General features: G+C 38.5%; 3 long non-coding RNA genes across 8 annotated transcripts in view; 2 read left to right on the top strand and 1 right to left on the bottom strand.

The window, feature by feature from the left end:
- Positions 1–168: 168 nt before the first annotated feature.
- Positions 169–15,144, top strand: LOC147873247 (uncharacterized). 6 transcript variants are annotated; one of them, XR_015536220.1, is made up of 8 exons: positions 169–267; positions 726–1,253; positions 1,359–1,534; positions 6,359–6,454; positions 6,704–7,082; positions 7,187–7,383; positions 13,887–13,969; positions 14,967–15,144. It is a non-coding gene; the product is annotated as an uncharacterized LOC147873247 (long non-coding RNA). The 6 variants fall into 6 exon arrangements; XR_015536218.1 differs by lacking the exons at positions 13,887–13,969; positions 14,967–15,144 and adding an exon at positions 10,496–11,823; XR_015536219.1 differs by lacking the exons at positions 13,887–13,969; positions 14,967–15,144 and having other exon boundaries at positions 726–886; positions 1,115–1,253; positions 7,187–8,339.
- Positions 12,082–19,049, bottom strand: part of LOC147873242 (uncharacterized) — a 124,506-nt gene continuing 117,538 nt past the window's right edge. The window contains exon 5 of the long non-coding RNA XR_015536229.1: positions 12,082–17,651. This is a non-coding gene — a long non-coding RNA (uncharacterized LOC147873242). The remainder of the gene's footprint in view (positions 17,652–19,049) is intronic.
- The window catches only part of LOC147873246 (uncharacterized), a 17,700-nt gene continuing 14,225 nt past the window's right edge, over positions 15,575–19,049 (top strand). Inside the window, exon 1 of the long non-coding RNA XR_015536224.1 lies at positions 15,575–15,715. This is a non-coding gene — a long non-coding RNA (uncharacterized LOC147873246). The remainder of the gene's footprint in view (positions 15,716–19,049) is intronic.

The raw sequence follows: 19,049 nt of genomic DNA, 5'->3' as shown, positions 1-19,049 counted from the left end.
AGGCTGACCCTCCGTCCCGCGATTTGGTTTCATTCGATTAAATCATTGAGTTTTCGCTGCTCGTAGTATTTTCGCTTCTAGTGTTTTATTACTGGACGTATAATTTTATCTTCCCCTTAGTCATCTCTGCCGACACGCGGTGGATGAGGTTTTCATCTTTGCCTTTCCCGGCATGCTCCGCGAAACTTGTTTCCTACGGACAAGTTGAGTTTGTTTCTGGTTGTCTGTCTCCTGCTCCGGTACAGCGCGTACGTGTTCAGTCTTTACGTAAGTTGGGGCTTCAGTCAGCCATTTTGATATTACGTCTCAGCTTGTGTTTGGTTTAATTATCGATTTGTTCGACAGCCAAAGAGTTGTTGAAGCTTTCGTGGTGGTAGTACGAGGCTCTAAAGAATGCAGGCGAATTCGTGATAATGAAAATACTAACCGATTTTCTCTAGAAATTACAAAAATCGTTGAGTTAGATTTTATTCGACTTAAACCCTTGCACCATTGAAAATTTAATCCTGGAATCTGAAGCGAAAATAATAATAAATTCTTATTGTGTGGATTTCCACCTCTTTTGCCATTCACTGTACGTGTAATGTAAGCACAAATCGATGAAAATTGTAATATTTATTATAATTGACTCCTGGATTTGACCTTATCATAATGAATACAGATTTAACCTGGTCGGATAGATAACGACCCTGACTTATCGGCATTTCTGTCTGGCGGCTTTACAGGTGAATTACGTCGCTTTTCCATGGAGAAAGTGGAGTGATATAAGATCGTCTATATATTTTTCTCAAGGACTGTGACACGCACATGCGAGAGTACATGTGTCCTGTTTTGTGTCCTCGGGTGCTACGTCCTGTACAACGCGAGCCTACTTAAGTCATTCAAGGTGAGTTGCATGAAATATTCCGTCCTCTGAAGTAGAGAGTTCTGAAAGTACGTTGAGAGAAAAACTTATATTGCGTGCTGTTACCGATACAACGTGACTTGGCCTGCGTCACACAAGACAAGATGGCTGAAATGACGTTGCAACACTGAACTAAGTATTCTGAGATGATATTCTATTTTACGTTTTGATTGTTCTGTGATACTGCCCACGCATTCCGTCTCCTTCTAGGTCAGTGGTAACAACCACGTGACACTCGTTCAAGACTTGAGGTTTACGGAGCGGTGAGGATGACGGCCGCTTACATCGTGAGGTCGCTAACACGACAACCCGAAAATTATATTACAGCAGCAGCGAACTAAGGACTCCGGTGAGTACAATGAGAAATTGTCAGATAATGCCCACTGATCGAGTTTCAGAGCGTACGTACAGAAGCGACGTAATTATAAATTCTTGTCATTATATCTGCTTTGAGGTGATTGGCGGAGCCCTCTTCACATTCACGGTGATTATGATATCATCATTCTTCATCGCCGTCGTGAACCTCTGAACCAGAAGATTTTTCCACGTCTCGCTCCTGGACGCTGCTCTGTGACGTCGTCTGGCTCGAGACGTCTGAAACGATGAGGCACCAGCGAGCGATGGACTCGGGTGAGTACGGTGATGTATTATTTCGAGGTTGATTAAAAATTATAATGACTTTCGTAGATAGTGTTCTGTGGGAAATTAAAAATTAGTATGTCTCGACGGTAATGTAGTGTCTGAGTACTGGGATTTCGCGAAGGTACCGATATCGCCAAAATCAAAGAATGTTTGAAACCCCCTACGTACGGTAAGGAATCGAGTTCTTTTATGAGTTGGAAACAGAAAGGAAAAGTTACAGATCATTTGAGAATTGTTGATGGGAAAGGAGGAAATGCAGACAATCACAGAGACGTTGCGTGTCCGGTGATAGACACGCACACTTGCGGTATGAGACCAGTTTCTTCGTCTCTCTTGATGTAAACATGTACGGCAGTCATCGTGTAGCTGACAGTCGTTTAACTGGTCAAAGCCTTTCTCTTCGTGTATAGACACATACACATATTGGTACATACGTTGAAGTAAACTTTCAGAATTGAACTACTTGGTATTTAGTATTCTCTGTTGAAGGCTTAATGTACCGTTTACATGCCTTTTTCTTTATCAGTATTACTTCGCCCCACTCGCTTGTAAATAATCTTCTTGAATCTCTTTCCCTAATTGTTTTCAAGTTCGGATTGTCTTACAGAGTGAGAAACGAAGTATTACGCCTGTCTAAATCATCAAGAAATATTATAGGACTGTTAACTTAGTTGAAGCATCTCTCTCTGTCTGTCTGTCTGTCTGTCTGTGTTTTTAATAAGTTCCGAAGATTAGGATGGGTTGACACTCAGGTTACAGTAAATTGGTTCATCGATTCTCGACAGATTCTGACGAATTTAGGACCGCGTTCAGGTGTGGGTTGCTCTAAAATCCAGCCGTTCCTCAGCTCGAATATTTGTTGCGCCATTGAACATTGTCTCGAGAATAATAGCAAAACTTGAAGAAGTCGCTGTTTCCAGCACTTCGTGTCCCATTTGATAGGTTGAACACGTGTACGTGTTCAGTACGAGAAAGAAATTGCTGCCGTGTTTGAAAACATGTTTTAAGCTGGAAGAAACCAGCAGATAGTCTCAATAAATGCACTGCGTGAATGGAATTCTTAGGAATATTACACATTCTCCAACTTTGTCGCATTGCTCATATCACGTGTAACCATGGATTAAATTCCTTGTAGAATCGAATTCAGACAAATAATTATCTTTTTCTGTTATTTCGTGTCATGAACTGTTGACCTTGGTTGAAAGAGTGCGTCTTAATGCACTTCCATAAAATTCTCCGCTGTTCGTGGAGACGCCGTCAAAAATTTATGCAGTACTTGAAAGAATTGGTACAATGGCGGCGTGACCTGTTGATTTGACCCTAGGGATCCGTGTAATGTTTGCCCAAGTGCATGGTAACAGATTAAACATGTCTGTGCGCACGGGCGTAATATCGAAAGTCAATTTTGGAGCTACCTGCCTTGTCCAATGCCTAATCCATTCAGAAATTTTTTCCTAGATGCATGCAAGTTTAAATTTATGGATATTCTTAATCGTGGCTTTGTACTTTTAATACATAAATTAATAACGAGGGTCAAGGCTGATAGTACCAATGGAAGGTAACAGATAGTGACATACAGTTAATATCGAATTTGACGAAAATCGGTCTGTGTAATGTTAGTAGTACGTGTTAGAAACGAAGAGTATTGACTGCGAATGGTTGTTTGGAAATGGGGGCCACGTTTTGACCTTAAGGTCGTATCGCAAGGCCGGTATCCGATATTCCAGCAAGCTTCTGGTAGCGTCGGACACCATCGTACATATACGTGCGTTCGACTGTGAGTTATACAGTAGCTGTGCATGGTCCCAGATCAAAATAACCCTTTAAAGCAAATATTATTATTATTATATGTCCAAATTTCTGTAATAATCAGTGAGACTTTATTTTATATTTTTATCGTATGCGTGTATGGCATTATTAATTATTTTAGAAAGAATTTATTTTATTGAAATGACACCAGATGCCGTACAACTTTTTTTTTAAATTTTACATGCTTTGCCATCGATATGACCATCAAAGGTAGTCTTGCGAATTTCTGAGGTGGGAGTTAGAAGCTAACAATAGGCTCAGCCAGTCAAATTATCCGCCTTGAATGGAAAGTTCAGCGTAGTGTTCACAAAATCCCGTCACTGGTGTCTTTCCTGAGCTATATTAATCCATTTCGCAACCTTGAAAAGTATTTTCGTAAGAACAATTTTAATATTATCCTCCCAGTTACACCTAATGTTGTAGAATGTAACATTAATGCTCACCAATCTTTAGCCCTGAGGATGGAAGAAATATGTTCCTCGGAAATATTTGTTACTCGACATGATACTTGAACGAATAATATCTGATTTCTTTAAATCCGGGTTGTATGAGTCATTACATCCAGACTCTATATCCTCTGCAATATGTCAATTTTAAAAGAGATTATTCTTGTTTATTGTTTCACGGACTAATCACATTTCTGTTCCTTGTTTGAGTCTCTCATATCTTTGTAAACTTTTCCGCATAAAATGATTATTATCCAATTTCTTTTAAATCGAATATTGAAAAATTACACCCGTATCTGTTTTGTCAGAGCATGGGATTATGAACGTGTGGACGTCATTCTCTGTTCCGTAATACTTCGTTACTGGTCAGATGTTTACAGCAGGTCGCAGTAACCCCGTACCCGTTTAACCGTTGAGCACACTGGCTAGAACCTGGTGCTGTTGGAATGTCTTGGTGTAGATAGAAATCACTGTCTTCCTTTGATGTAATGGTCCCTCATCGCGCACGTAGTCTGTTAGGGATAGTTCCACAGATCAGGAGTGTTGGGTAAGTAAACATACAAGAAATAAATATTGAGTTGTCCTACTCGATAGGTTTCGGGTTCGAATCTCTCCCCGTCGACAGACAATCGTTAGAGATCTTTCTCGTGATTTTTAGTATACTGAAGCATATTTTAAGACACATTAAATGTAGACAGCTATCGCTTTATTCAATGTAATTTCAAGTTCATCTTTTAGAAGAATCCTGCCATTTTATGGGGTATAACGGACAAAATTTTAAGACTAATAAATTGCCCGCTAAGAATGACGGCAAAAATGTAAAGTAGTAAACAATAATAATCATAATAATTATCCGATTAGACCCAACATCTCTTAGCAGCGTTACCATGGCAACGGTTATTTATAAATGTTATCCCGTAAGGTCCAAAATCACTTGGGAGCAAATAATCATAACCGAAGAATGTTTTATGAATGTCTTTTGTGATGTTGCGTCATCACAAGGGCCCACCATCATCGCTGTTATGATGGAGGTAGCAATATCACTTCCTAAACGTCGGTAAACTTAATCATCACAATCACCACAGTGACAACAGGAGATAACAATTTACGCGCAGATTGAAGATGTAAGGCCGAGGCGTAGTGTCGGGACAGATAATACCCGCATCCCCCCTCCCCCCCAAGCTGCTTTTAATGAGTGCTTTTTCTATAATTAGTCTAGCATTTCAGAAAAGAGTGTGTTGTGTTTAGGAGATAACTTTCAACCAAGCTGTTTGTATGTTCTAATCAAAATAACGTTGACCATGAATTTAGAATCTTTTGTCTTCTAGTCTGATAAATAAAAGTTGTAAATATTAATGAACAACACACTGTTATGTTTAAATTTGGTTTGCTATCATCGTAATTAATGTTAATAAACTGTTAAATGACGTCCTATGAAATGAATAGCAGTACATTGCCACGTTAAAATAAGTTTTGATAAACGTTCAACGCTGAAAACAATTAAATCTACCATGTACTTCAATTTTCAGTAAATCTAATTTTAAAACCGCAAAGTGTATTAATGGATTTCGTATAATTCCGAAAATAATATTTTTTTCGTAAACAGCATTAACCAACTGATGTTTGTAAAGGAGAAGGATGGTATTTGCTTTGAGGTATGGTCACGTGAGATCGTCGATGACACCAACGTTTCCCAGAAAGATAATGTGTCGATTCTCACATCTTCAGTCCTGAATTCTGATAGAGTTTGTTTCTGAGAAACTTTGGAATTTAGCAACAAGTCTACACGTCACCAAAGCTTATAAGAACATAATTATCCTCATCGCCGTAAAACTCTCAAATCTGAGATGGAAAGAGTATTTTACCAGGACGTTAGCATCTACGTAGGAGTCCACATGGCGCCAAAATCCATATTTACATCCGTGCACTTGCGACCTTCTGCCAAAAGGGACCAAGGGAGACTCTCAGAACCAAAATACTACATGTCAGCTTGCAGTTTATATATTGATTTGAATGTTTTATTACGATCTGCACTGAAGATCGTTGCAGGATTTTGGAACGTGATTTATATTCAAATGTGGTGTCTTGAGAATGTAACAAGAGCTTATATCCGAGTTCCCTTTCTTATTTAGCTTTCCCGAAATATCATCTTAATATAAATGTGCTTTTGTATCGTGTTGCCGGTTTAATTTAAAGCCGCCATGGACAATCTAGAAGATGCAGACGTCATGCCTGAAATTATGTTCCGGCATCGAACTCGAAATTTATGTGAGTAAGCTGAGATATTATTTTCTGCTATACATAATTTGTTCTGGAATTTTCCCACCCACTTTCAACCAGAACTCTCATTGCCAACATAATAAATGTCAGTTTGCTCTTTAACTATGAAATTATACAATATTTTACCAAATCTCACTCCAGGATTCTGGAAGCCGGTTCATTCGAACACCTTGGGTGTTGGAAATGTAACACGTAGATTAAACCGAACTTCTTTATATTTGTCTATCCTCATTTTATGGTTTTGAAGGTCATCATCTTAATGTCCATGTCCTTGCAGGTTTCAACAGTAGCCGTCATGGACCGTGTGGTTTTGTAGCTGGTGCATCCAAAAGCTGCTAATTTTGAGCTCAAAGACTTATGAGAACATACGAAGGTAATTCTTCTGTTATATTTCAATTATTCTAATATCTCGTACTCATCGTGTGCCAGAGATCTCAGAGCCAACGTGCTTGACTCCAGATTGATATTTCAGTATAGAATCGAGTAATTTATTACTACCAACACTAATGTTTACTGAGGGATATTGGGAGCTGTCTTATTTTTGCATCTGGAATTTTGGAAAATTAACACGAATTTAAAAACCAGTGACAATAATATATATATATATTTACTTGTTTTCCAGAATATGCTTGTATCCTGCAGCCGTCATGTACCGCCAGGTGGTGTATCCGGTACTTCCAGACGCTACTTACATCATCCAACAGGAGCTGCGTGATATGATGTGGCAGTACTGAGTTCGAAACTCATGGACTACTATTTTCAGTTACCTTCCGATAACGCCCATCAGTTCAATTTCAGTGCCCGTAAATATCGGCATATCTTTTGAAATCATTGGTCTGACTCTTTTTGCAATTCAAAATGGTCTGAAAGAAGGAGATGCTTCGTCAGCTTCTAGGTCAGCAGTAACAACCACGTGACATTTAATTAAGGTTTCCGCGGCGGTCAGGATAATCGTGAAGTCTGTTACGCCATTCAACACGAGACGCCGAAAATGGACTCGTGTGAGTACAATGAGAAATTATATTCCATTAATATGAATAATATGGAGCTTCAGACCCTACATATAAATTCTTGTCATTATATGGGACATTCTGTCTGGTTTCAGGGGAAAGGCGAGTGAATCTTCGTGGTTCCGAAACTCAGAGGAGGATCTTCATGGCATTTTCACCCGCGCGGTTGCGTCTACACGCTCCGGGGAACCCGGAGTTCCGCAGCCGCTTCCACCCGGACGCTGCACTCTTGTCGTGTTTCCAGTGTCGGCGGTCATCTCTCCGGCATATTTCGTTTCTACCATCTTTGCTGGCGAGTGAAACGAATTACTTTAATTTTAAATTAACACAAGACTAACGTCTGGGGTGCAGGGGTTAAACTCCTTCCAATGTTACTTAATTTTGAGTCTCCAATTAATATTTTGCTTGTTTCCATCCCTTGAGAAAAATGAATCCAGATTCTTTCTATTTACTCTTTTTCTTCTTTCTTTTCTTCTTTTTCGCCTTCTTCCTACCCTCAGAGGATAGACGGGTTAGAGTAGAGTTGTAGCTGCATGCATTCTTAACCACTAACAACATCATCGACCCTGTAGTCCAGCCGCTGCGCTGCAACGGAATATCAGCGGAATCCAGCAAAGACGCAGTTAGTTTGCCCACAATATTAGAAATGTTGAGGAATAAATCACAGACCATGCGTTAAGTTGCAGTGGTGGGCTTCGGAAATTCACGTAGAAGATTTCCGGATTTTGAAAAGTGGGGATTTTCTCTTTTGATGATCTGAGTAACGGCTAGCTTTTCAAGTTAAGTAATTTTGAGGTGACTTAAGCGTCTGCTAACACAAACTATAAAGCGGGGAAGATTTTCAATTTGCAAAAATTTCATGGGGCTGAAAACTACATTATCTTTATTTATTTACATAGCTTTGCCCTTAGATTACAATCATATTGCAGGACAGACGTACAGTCCAAATTTGACCACCTCTGACGTAGACAAAGTTCATTCAGTGAAAGTGATTGAGAAATGATTGAAATTTTGTAATATCGTAGGCATCGGTACTAGGACATTAAAGTGTGGATTGATGGGAGATTGACACTGAAATTAGGGACGAGACGTAGTGGACAACGAAATCACATGCAAATTAAGTGTGAATAAAATAATACAGGCTTTTTGAAGCCGAAATAAGTGAAACGCCCGACACTGAGATTTTAAATGAAGTTTTCAGGATGTTGCATGTTCAAGATGTTATTTAATAAATAAATAAATAAATAACTTGTACTTTTATTTTTTCCGATTGTAGAAACATCGAAAACTGTAACACTTGCTTGTATACCTCTGTTTCCATCACCCTTTATAACAGGTAGAAGAACGACATATGTCACTATTTCGTCTTTAAATTTTCGCATATGAGTTGACTTCCAATGAGATCAGATTTTAAAAGCAGCTAAAATTTCCATGACTTGTTACATTATAATTATTAATTATATAGTAGCGTACTAGCAAATTAAAGTGTGCATTGATGACAAACCAAAAGTTCTCAATTGGATTTAAATCCTAGCGAGTTTGGTGGCAAAAATACAACTTTGCATCCGACACTTTCTATTAATTCCCTTGTTCTTTCAGAGTTATGAAAGCTCGCATTGTCAAGTCATTTGCAAAGAACGTCGCTCATATTATATATAAATCAAATAATACAGAAGTCATAGAGAGCCTCCCCCCCCCAAAAAAAAAGACGTCAACTCAAATTGCTCATTGCTTTGTGAATGGAGGTAGCGCTTAGCTCTGAAACGTGAGTGAACTTGTAGCAGACGACACGAGAAACAATGGACGATTGCCATGTCCAGCGACGACGTCATCTGAGAAACCTCCAGTTCATCGCTGGTGGGTGAAATTTATCTCTTCAATGTTGCAGTAGTCGTAGTAGTTTGTAGCTTAGTTTTTGCCAGTATCCCGTAGTTGAGAGGTTTTATCTAATGAAGTCCTTATTTCCATCCTTGAAGGAAAACGAATTGCAAATCTTCATCTTCTCGTTCTTTCTCATCTTATTACTTACACGTGATAGACTAATTTCTTTTTAAAGATAAGTTGCGTCCGTGTTTAATTACGCACTACGGCATGAAGGCGTATGGGTTATTGAAGGTTTAGGTACGTGCATCTTTAACAGCTAGCTAGATGGAGATACGCGGACAGCATCACGTTCCAGCCGGTTTTACCCGAAGGAAAAATTCACGGTATCTTCTGTGTATATTATTGAATTGGACCGAACTTGATTGTGTCGCTGTCGGTAGTTGAACCGCGGACTTGCAGAGGATCCAGAAATAAAGTATTAATCATGGTAAAAATCGGGGATGACTTAGAAATTACAAGTGAATACGGATTTTGGGTCTGAAAAAAAAACCCGAAGGGAAGACATAAAATTGGATGTGAAGATAATAGAGTGTCTAGTAACAATGCTGGTTTAAATTGTGCCTTTTTATTTACAAGACGTGAGAGATCAGATGGTAGACTGTTGAAAATTTTGATCCCTGCATAATATGCACTCTTCTGAAAACATGAGAGGTTGGCAATTGGTCTATGAAGCTGATTTTTATTCCTTGTGTTGACACTGTGTACACCAGAATTAGTTTGAAAGAGTTCTTGGTTATTTACAATAAAGTTCATTAATGGGAATATGTATTCACATGGAAGAGGTAAGATTTCTAATCTCTTAAATAGACTTCTACATGAATTCCTAGGTTTTACACCAGCCAATAATCTAACAATTTTCTTTTGTAAAGTGAATATCTTTTTGATGTTTGATGAATTATTCCATATTTCATTAAAGAGTGAAAATAGGCAAAATATACTGATCTGAGTGTATCAGTGTTGCTGGCATGCAACAGAGATCTAACTGCATAACATGCTCCGCTTAACTTAGGTATCAGTTTATCAATATGATGAAACTCCATTGTCAATAAATCACTTTACAAGTTACCGACCTTGTTGGCGTAGCAAACAAAGAATAAGGACTAACATTTGTAGCCTTTGGAGAAAGATTCCTCGTCATTAATGTCCGAAACCAGCGCATTAAGGAAACTGTCTTCTGACTTAATATCACAAAGAATATTAACTGGACAAATATTCAGAATATGTACCAAGTTGGAAGAGGAATACTTTTTCTGTCAAGGAACGGTAATGCTCTGACAGAGGCTGATTACAAGTTGGATGTTTGGTCTTATGCGTTTAATCCCTGGTATGTCTATGAACAGGATCCCCCCCCCCCCCCCAATTTCAGATTAAATATTTGAATAAGCAGCAGTCACCCATTAGAAAAATAAGTTGGCATGAGTTTGTTCCATTTCAGACGACTTTGCCTCCAATGTCTGTGAAAGTGGCCTCTGAGATTCTAGATTTCATGTGTATCTTACACCTTTCCTGGTATATTGCAGGAGGAGTGCACCAACACTAGACAGACTGACATCCGAGAGAAGACCACTTGTGTCATGTATTAGCAACAACCTCTTGTAATATTTAATTCAAGGACTGCAATAATGCATTCCCACAGTGTGGACAATTTTTTAAAAATTCTGCATAGCTGAAGTAATAGTGTTAGCATGTCAATATGACCTCCCTCGCTTAACTTACATAACATTTGAAATTCACATTTCACTTCAATTTGTACCTTCAGGTCTTCATGAAGCAAGGCCATAAGAACAGTGAGGAATTCATGTGAATCCCGGTGTTCATGACCTTCGAATCTTTTCATATTAGCGTCCACCACTCTCTTCGGGCCTTTACAGTCAGTCAAGGCAAATTCTCCAGACCACAGTGCTCTCATTAGAGTTGCAACCTCCTTTGCAACTTTGCCCTGTGTACTGATACTATGATTGTTCACATCTTGATCGTAGCCTTCCACACAGAAGTAATCCGCTAGTGGACTGGTGTTGTTTATACACTGGATGATGGAGCTCATGTAACAGCTGTTCTTTAGATTTTTTAATCCGGTGAGTCCGCGACCCCCTCACTTCATGGTACCTGCACCTTGTCGTGGTGGTGGGGCTTGAGTACCTCAGTGATCCCAAGATCTATGCTGGTGGTAGCATTGCTACTGGTAGGGCCTCCGTAGCCAGATTGGTTGAGGGGGAGAGGTCAGACTAAGACAGGTACCCTGGTCCTCCAGGTTGGGGGATGGTTGCAAGGCTAACAACCTTGCACCGGGTTCAGCATAACATACCCTGTATATAGTTATTAGGTAGCTACAGCATTAGTTGTTTTATGGTTCACTTAAGTTATTAAGGCAAAGCCTGGATTTTATTCAGTTTCAGTATTTTGTAGGACTGTCGGTATACATTTTTAATATTGACACCTTATATGTGTATAACTGCGGTTACTTATTTTTGATCAATATCTGTGAATAATTTATTATTCATCTAGAAATACAGTCTTGTTGTTATATCACCCACAATGAATATATTAAATGTATCACAGCCCATTTAATTAGTATTTTAAATATAATCACATAAGTTATGAGATCGTGCGAGTGCAAATGGGAATATGTAATGTTATTACACTGAGGTCCTATTTGGTGTTATCCAAGACCCAAGAGGATAAATATTTTGAAGGATCTGGACGAGCGTATCAATAATACTGAATACCCAACACATACAATTGCACAGAGGTACCGACACTCAACGCCTTTTACTTTCTTACAGAACACCCAAACGACTGGTCCAAATACCCGTACATTACAATAAAATTTCTGAATTACTTATTTCAATCAAGACTTCTTATTAAATCATTTAGTACTAGTTTCAGTGACTGTATTGTGATTTGATGCTTCTCAAGAATAATCAGAAGGATAAACTCGCTGTAGCTGTTAACTAATATACTAGTAAACTTAGTAAAATAATCACAAGTCTCATAATGTAGAAAACCTGAACCAAGGATATGCTTAAAAGGACAATAAGATAACACAAATTTGTTCTTTACCTGATATTCACATCGAAAGTATAGCATCCATTAATTTGAGACTCAATCTTTAAAACAAATGCTTTTATTATATATTAATGACAAATTTTTTATGGTGCCAGTGGCCCAGAACATAAAGCAAAAACACAGTAAATGCTTTTTTACATCACAGCAGCTTGCTAAGAGCATCTTCACTCAAAGATGTCATAAGAAGTGGTGTTATAAAATTATCTATAGTCTAAAATCTCAGTTATAAGAATCCAGAATGGAGTGATTCGATATGACTTTGATATGGATTCTGAGAAAACACATGAAAGAGCATAATATTATTACAATTATGTCCACAATATCAGCTTGACTGCAATTTCTTGGTATAAATTTGATAATTGCCTGAATACAATATAAAGAGGCTTTTTCTACACAATCCTGCGGCTTAAAATTTCAGACCTGACTGAAGAAAAAACTTTATCCTTCTCTATCCAGACAAAAAGCCTTAATCTCTTTACCCTTTAAATGAAGACCAAAATACTTTTCATTTTTGAATTTGAAAAAAATGTCATTGCTCAATGAACATGCAACACAATGCTTTCACTCCTTTCTCAGAAACCAGCTCACTTTCACATGCTTCAACTAGTCACATTTTGTACTCTTAACATATTCACAAACAGTGTAATTAATATTTTAATATTAGACAGACTTCTACTGCTGTGCATTTCCAGCACAAAACAGCGAGCACCTCATACTGACATGGTCCTGACCCGCCCAAAAATTATCATATTGTAAGTACATGATTCTAAATGGAGGTCAGTTGAGAAGTAGCAGCACAAGAACTGATTCCAATATTGAAATTAAATTGTTTTCTGGATTATGTAATGGATAGTGACCATAACAGATATAACTGTTATGACACTAAAGTGTGTGAACCTGTGGCCATGGAAAGGACTCATATTTATTATGTAGTGTTAAAGTAAGATTTTATAAGTGCTTCCAGTTTGGAGATTTCTTGAACTTTCTTGCCACACAGTTATTGGCAGACAGGTGCACATTATTTTTAGGTTCAAAGAACATTAGTTGTATTTATCTTGATTCTCTTGGTTTGTCGGTGAATTTTACTGGTTCTTTTATTACTGCCGTACTTTTCATTACTTCCCATATGGGTGAAGGTGATTTGTTAATGAGATCACACGTGATATTGGGAACGATGGTAAAGTAAATTCTCTCAAGTTGGTGCTTGTGTGTGTGAGAGATTGCATGATAGTGGAAGAAGGGTTCAGTATAACTTACCCTATATATATAGTTGTTTTATGGTTCACAAAAGTTATTAAGGCAAAACCTTAATTTTATTTAGTTTCACATAGTAATTAACTGTTTATTTGGGGCTTGCTGAATGTTTTCGAACTTCGGGCCAACTTCGCTATTTCTTTTGTTCCAACATTAAATATCTTGTTTTCACGTAGCCTGAGAAGTGAATATTTAAATAATAGCGAAGGTATTATTACTGCACAGTCAAGTTTTTTAAATTAAAAAAGCTTTTGCCGGTTATTCTGTTGACCAATGACACAACAGTAATCAGGCATGCCAATCCCGCCGAAGGAAATGTGAAAGAACTTTACCAAAGTATTTACTAAATGCCAACGGAAGCTGTGGGTGGAATATTTGCTTGTGTCCTTCAAAGTGTAAACAGTTTTGATTGTAAACATACTTTATAGTTGAGATATGTGTTATGTTGTAGTTCGTTAATATATGGAAATATTACGAAAGTGATTGATTTTGCCACCATTTCAGTCGTGTGTTTAGTAGGCCAGAGTTGAATCCTTGAAATAATCATCTTCACTAGTGGCAAGTAAACAATTTTATTACATTTGTTGATAGAACTGAATCTTGTGGTTCAGCAAAGGAGACATCTAGTAGAATGGTGTGTTGATTGACAGGAAGAGGAGAAGAAAAAGGCAGATGTAAGTAGCCTAGTGTGCAATTTTACAAAATATAACTTGCATGTTACTGTAACGAATGGCATAGAGTGTCTCTGAGCTAAAGGGGAACCAAGATGCATCTGCCCTTCATGTTATTGGTAAGGAACTACTTGGAGTCTTGAGAGCAGAGGTTGATACTCGATAAGTGGTAGAGTTTGTGTGAATCATGTATAGGATGGCTAATTGTACCTAGGGAGAGATGTCAGGGAAGTGGTAGTCTTTTGAATGAATCTTTATTAAGGACAATAATACATGGGTAGATACGTTGTGGAACTAGTAGTGTCTTGGGTCAGTGGGTCAATCATGATTAGTTAGCTTTGGTAATTGTAGTTGGGTACAGATGTCAGGGAATTGGTATAGGGTCTTGGGTGAATCCTGTATAGTAATTATACCTCTGTAGACTTCCAAGGTAGTGGTAGTATCTTGGGTGAATCTCACATAACATGGATAAATTGTATGTAGTGGGAGATAGGAGGGAAGTGGTAGTGCCATGGATAAATCGGTTATAACATTGGTAATTGTGTGTAGGTATAGATGTGAGGGACATGGTGGTGTCTTGGATGGATAATGTATGGTATGGTAAGGTTTGACTAGGATCCATGAGGGTACATTATCATAAGTCACCAGTAATGGAATGCATATGTAGCTGATGTTTTTAATAGAAGTTATGATGGTCCGCTTTACTTGTAGATTCATGTGTGCATGACATGGAGCAGGATATGATGGAGTGCATATTCATAATATACGGTTTAGTTTGCAACCACGGATAATATGCAGGTACAAGATAAGTATAACTGTTGCTGATAAATTCCTATCTTCACATTGGATAAAATTGTTAGAAATTGTCATCCTAAGTAGACTCTGATATGACTTGCTTCATCGTAACAAAGAAGTTTTGTCAAGATGCCACTGATCATTACTGCAATCATTGACTAGAAAACAAAATTGTGTTAATGGTAGTGAATTTTTTGCATTGCAGAAATGTATTTAAAGAAGTGAACGTTTGAGTGCAACTTTTGTCCTGATGTGGAGGAGTCAATGACAAAAAAGTCACCTGTTAATGCGAGTAGAGCCAACTCCTGAAACACTCTACGAGTTACCGAGACAAGTGTAATTTAGTAACATATCTTAAATGCAAATAAAAAAGAGAAATTTGACTGCAGTTTTTGCATATATAGTATGTTTGGGAGACAGACACTGAAATGCTTAATTTCTTTGCAGTTTCTAGATGTAAAATATGAGGTGTTTCTGAAACTATTCTTCAGGAAATGTTAATCTGTTTATAAATCAGTGCCTAGGAGGATTTTGTCTTAGTACGAGAGATCATAAATGTGATTTTACCACCAGGCCGGTACACGAGTATGGTAAATGTATCTATATACAATAGATTCCGGTTAATGGGTCGATGTGTCGCAGTTAACCGGAATCCAACGTATTCCACCGAGGCTTGGGTTAAGGTACGCTTGTTCTCGCAGGTTGATTTAGAAGATTTGCGAAGTGGATGGAATGGGTGACCTTCCAAGCTAAGATCTTTTCCAGAAGTCGATTGCGCCCGATAGGGGTCTCTGCTGTCATGCGTGTGGATGAATGTTTTATCTTTGCCTCTTCGTGCTCCGCGTAACTTGGCATGTCGCCAGATATGAGTTGCCTCGGCAGTGTTCCAGTTTCAACTTCAACTTTGTAGTGTTTCTTGTGCTAAAGTTGAACGCGGACGTCTCAAGTCTACAGGTATGTTGGGGTCTCTAATGGGCCGCATTGATATCAGTTATCGCCTAGCGCTTCATAATTCTCTGAATTCTCATTTTCATTCTGCCAGTTTTTGGCGATGTTTATTTCCGATTCGTTTAATTAAATACGTGGACTTTCTCCGACACCGCGTGTTTTGGATCTCAGCCTTCAGGTGTGTTAAATTGGGCTTCTAGTGGGGCGGCTTGAGGTTGCGTCTCAGATTGTGTTGTTGTGGTCGATGTTATTTTGAACTCGCGTAAAGCTTCAACCATTTTGAATTTTCTGTTAAAACTCCGTAGTTTTGTTAGATGTTAGGTTTTTTTTACTGTGGTGACGATAAGACAAATGTTTCACTGGGTTATGGCGCCGTGTTGACCTCGTCGACCACCAAACACAGGATTAAAAGCAGATTTTCATAATTCTCTGAATTCTCATTTTCATTCTGCCAGTTTCTGGGGATTTATATTTCCGATTCGTTTAATTAAATACGTGGACTTTCTGTGACACCGCGTGTTTTGGATCTCAACCTTCAGGTGTGTTAAATTGGGCTTCTAGTGGGGCGGCTTGACGTTGCGTCTCACATTGTGTTGTTGTGGTCGATGTTATTTTGAACTCTCGTAAAGCTTCAACCATTTTGAATTTTCTGTTAAAACTCCGTAGTCTTCTTAGATGTTAGGTTTTTTTACTGCGGTGACGATAAGGCAAATGTTTCACTGGATTTTGACGTCGTGTTGACCTCGTCGACCACTAAGCACAGGATGAAAACAGATTTTCATAATTCTCTGAATTCTCATTTTCATTCTGCCAGCATTTGGCGATGTATATTTCCGATTCGTTTAATTAATTACGTGTGTTTTGTATCTCAGCCTTCAGGTGTGTTAAATTGGGCTTCTAATGGGGCGGCTTGAGGTTGCGTCTCAGATTGTGTTGTTGTGGTCAATGTTATTTTGAACTCGCGTAAAGCTTCAACCGTTTTGAATTTTCTGTTAAACTCCGTAGTTTTGTTAGATGTTAGGGTTTTTTTACTGCGGTGACGATAAGGCAAATGTTTCACTGGGTTTTGACGTCGTGTTGACCTCGTCGACCACTAAGCACGGGATGAAAACAGATTTTCATAATTCTCTGAATTCTCATTTTCATTCTGCCAATTTTTGGCGATGTATATTTCCGATTCGTTTAATTAATTACGTGTGTTTTGTATCTCAGCCTTCAGGTGTGTTAAATTGGGCTTCTAATGGGGCGGCTTGAGGTTGCGTCTCAGATTGTGTTGTTGTGGTCGATGTTATTTTGAACTCGCGTAAAGCTTCAACCGTTTTGAATTTTCTGTTAAACTCCGTAGTTTTGTTAGATGTTAGGTTTTTTTTTACTGCGGTGACGATAAGGCAAATGTTTCACTGGGTTTTGACGTCGTGTTGACCTCGTCGACCACTAAGCACGGGATGAAAACAGATTTTCATAATTCTCTGAATTCTCTTTTTCATTCTGCCAGTTTTTGGCGATGTATATATTATTGTATCCCGGGGATTGGCCAGTCCCGTAGGAGTGCAATATTCCCGAGCGGCTAGGAACGTTGGTCGGCGATGATAGGTTTGAATACACAGCTTAAGGTTAATGCCTAGTCTGACGAGAAGACGTTCGAAAGTTGATTATTTATTTTGATAATTGAGATGAGTACAGTTCGTATGAAACACGTATATAGGTAGAAATAATTGAGTAGACCAGCAGAGTTTCCCGCTGACGAGTAACGTGAAATGTCCAATGTGTCTTCGAAATTCACTGGTTATAAGCAAATCTCGATATCACCTTTGTGGAAGCTGTAACGTGTCGTCCCAAGGCGTGGTTCTGGATCCAATTAGAGGACACGATAAACCCCTAGGACCGCGACCCCTTGCCCCGTCAAAGATCGGGCGTCCTGACCTCGGCAGGCCATCTCTGTCTGTGAATATAATTGGAACCCTTTTCAATAAACTTATCTGGAGCAGATCCTGTCGCCCCTTTCTACAACAGCTGGAAATGGAAAGTCTTGCTTTCTGTACAAGGTGACAATATGACTACTACACTTCATTTAGTAACTTAATGATTCTACCTTATAATTAGTTATATATGTGGTTATTAAGATTCCCGTAATTAGATTATTCTACATAGGTATACACACCCCCTTTTCTAATAAAAAAATAAATTAAGGACAGTCCATCTATGATCATTAATTTTTTTTGTTTTCTAACGTTTATCAGTCGCCATAACTTTGCGGGCTACCCTCCTAGCTTGAGGTGTAGGGTTGGATAAAATGGTTATTAACTCCGTTTCTTCTATGGCGTCCTGACTTCTAGTCACGGTCAACCGACCTGGGGGTGTGAATTTTCGTAACTATCTTGGGTTTAAACAATATAGTGTGGCAATGCCCCTCTCCATCAAACCACTTCTTAATCTTTGGCCATCCGCACTTACATCAAAATACATACAATTAATCCAACTACACGCATTCCCACGTAGGTGAAAAATGATAAAGATCTGGTTTTCTCTGAATGTTCCAACTTCCATTGCTTCTACTTCTGATATTTTGTAGCTTGACAGTTTTAGCTCATCTGTATGGGTTATAATAGTTTTGGTTGGTGTATCCAAATTAATGTTATCTAATTTCAGTTTCTTTCCTGTCTTCTCACAACAGTCATATTCCAAAGTTATGGGTGGGATTCACTTCTCGGCTAGCATGTGCTTGACTTAAAACTTGAGATCCATAACCTGAACACGGTTTCAAGAATGTAAATTTGCCTAACCCGTTAATGGTTACATCCACTGGATCGTGGTCTGGACAAATAATTGTCATGTGTTCGGCATTTGGCGCTACACACGACCAAACGTTATCTCCGAATTGTGTCCACAATGTTTCCTTCAATTCAACTATTCTTTGAGAACAAGATTCTGGAATACCAGAACTGTATTGCAAAAGTCTTACTTCACAGTCTGCAACCGAATGTACTATTTGTACTGGGAAATTTTGCTTACACACACGCAGTTCTGAGGTCGCTAGGCTGCACTGACCTATTTCAGTTTGGCTTAAACGAGTGTAATATTGTCTCGTTTTGTCTATCAATACAAACTCCTTATCCTACATCATAGTTTAAATGAGAACATAAAGGCAACTTAATAACACACACAAAATAAGTATCTTGGATAAACCCATCAAAATCGATTACGTTAAGAAGTTGAAAAGAATACTCCGAGCTCAGTGATAAGGGCAAAGACTGGTCTCTTGGAAAATCATTCTGACATCCTTTCGTGATCTGTTGAAATTAATTGAGGCCGTAATATTTCTCTGTGCGCGTGCAATACG

The sequence above is a fragment of the Zootermopsis nevadensis genome, unplaced genomic scaffold (assembly GCF_977971745.1).
Source record: "Zootermopsis nevadensis isolate Lab colony 2312 unplaced genomic scaffold, Znev_1.0 Znev_ptg000021l, whole genome shotgun sequence".
Classification (NCBI taxonomy): Eukaryota; Metazoa; Arthropoda; class Insecta; order Blattodea; family Termopsidae; genus Zootermopsis; species Zootermopsis nevadensis.
Note: the sequence above shows the minus strand (reverse complement) of the source record. Positions and strands in the feature narration are given on the sequence as shown.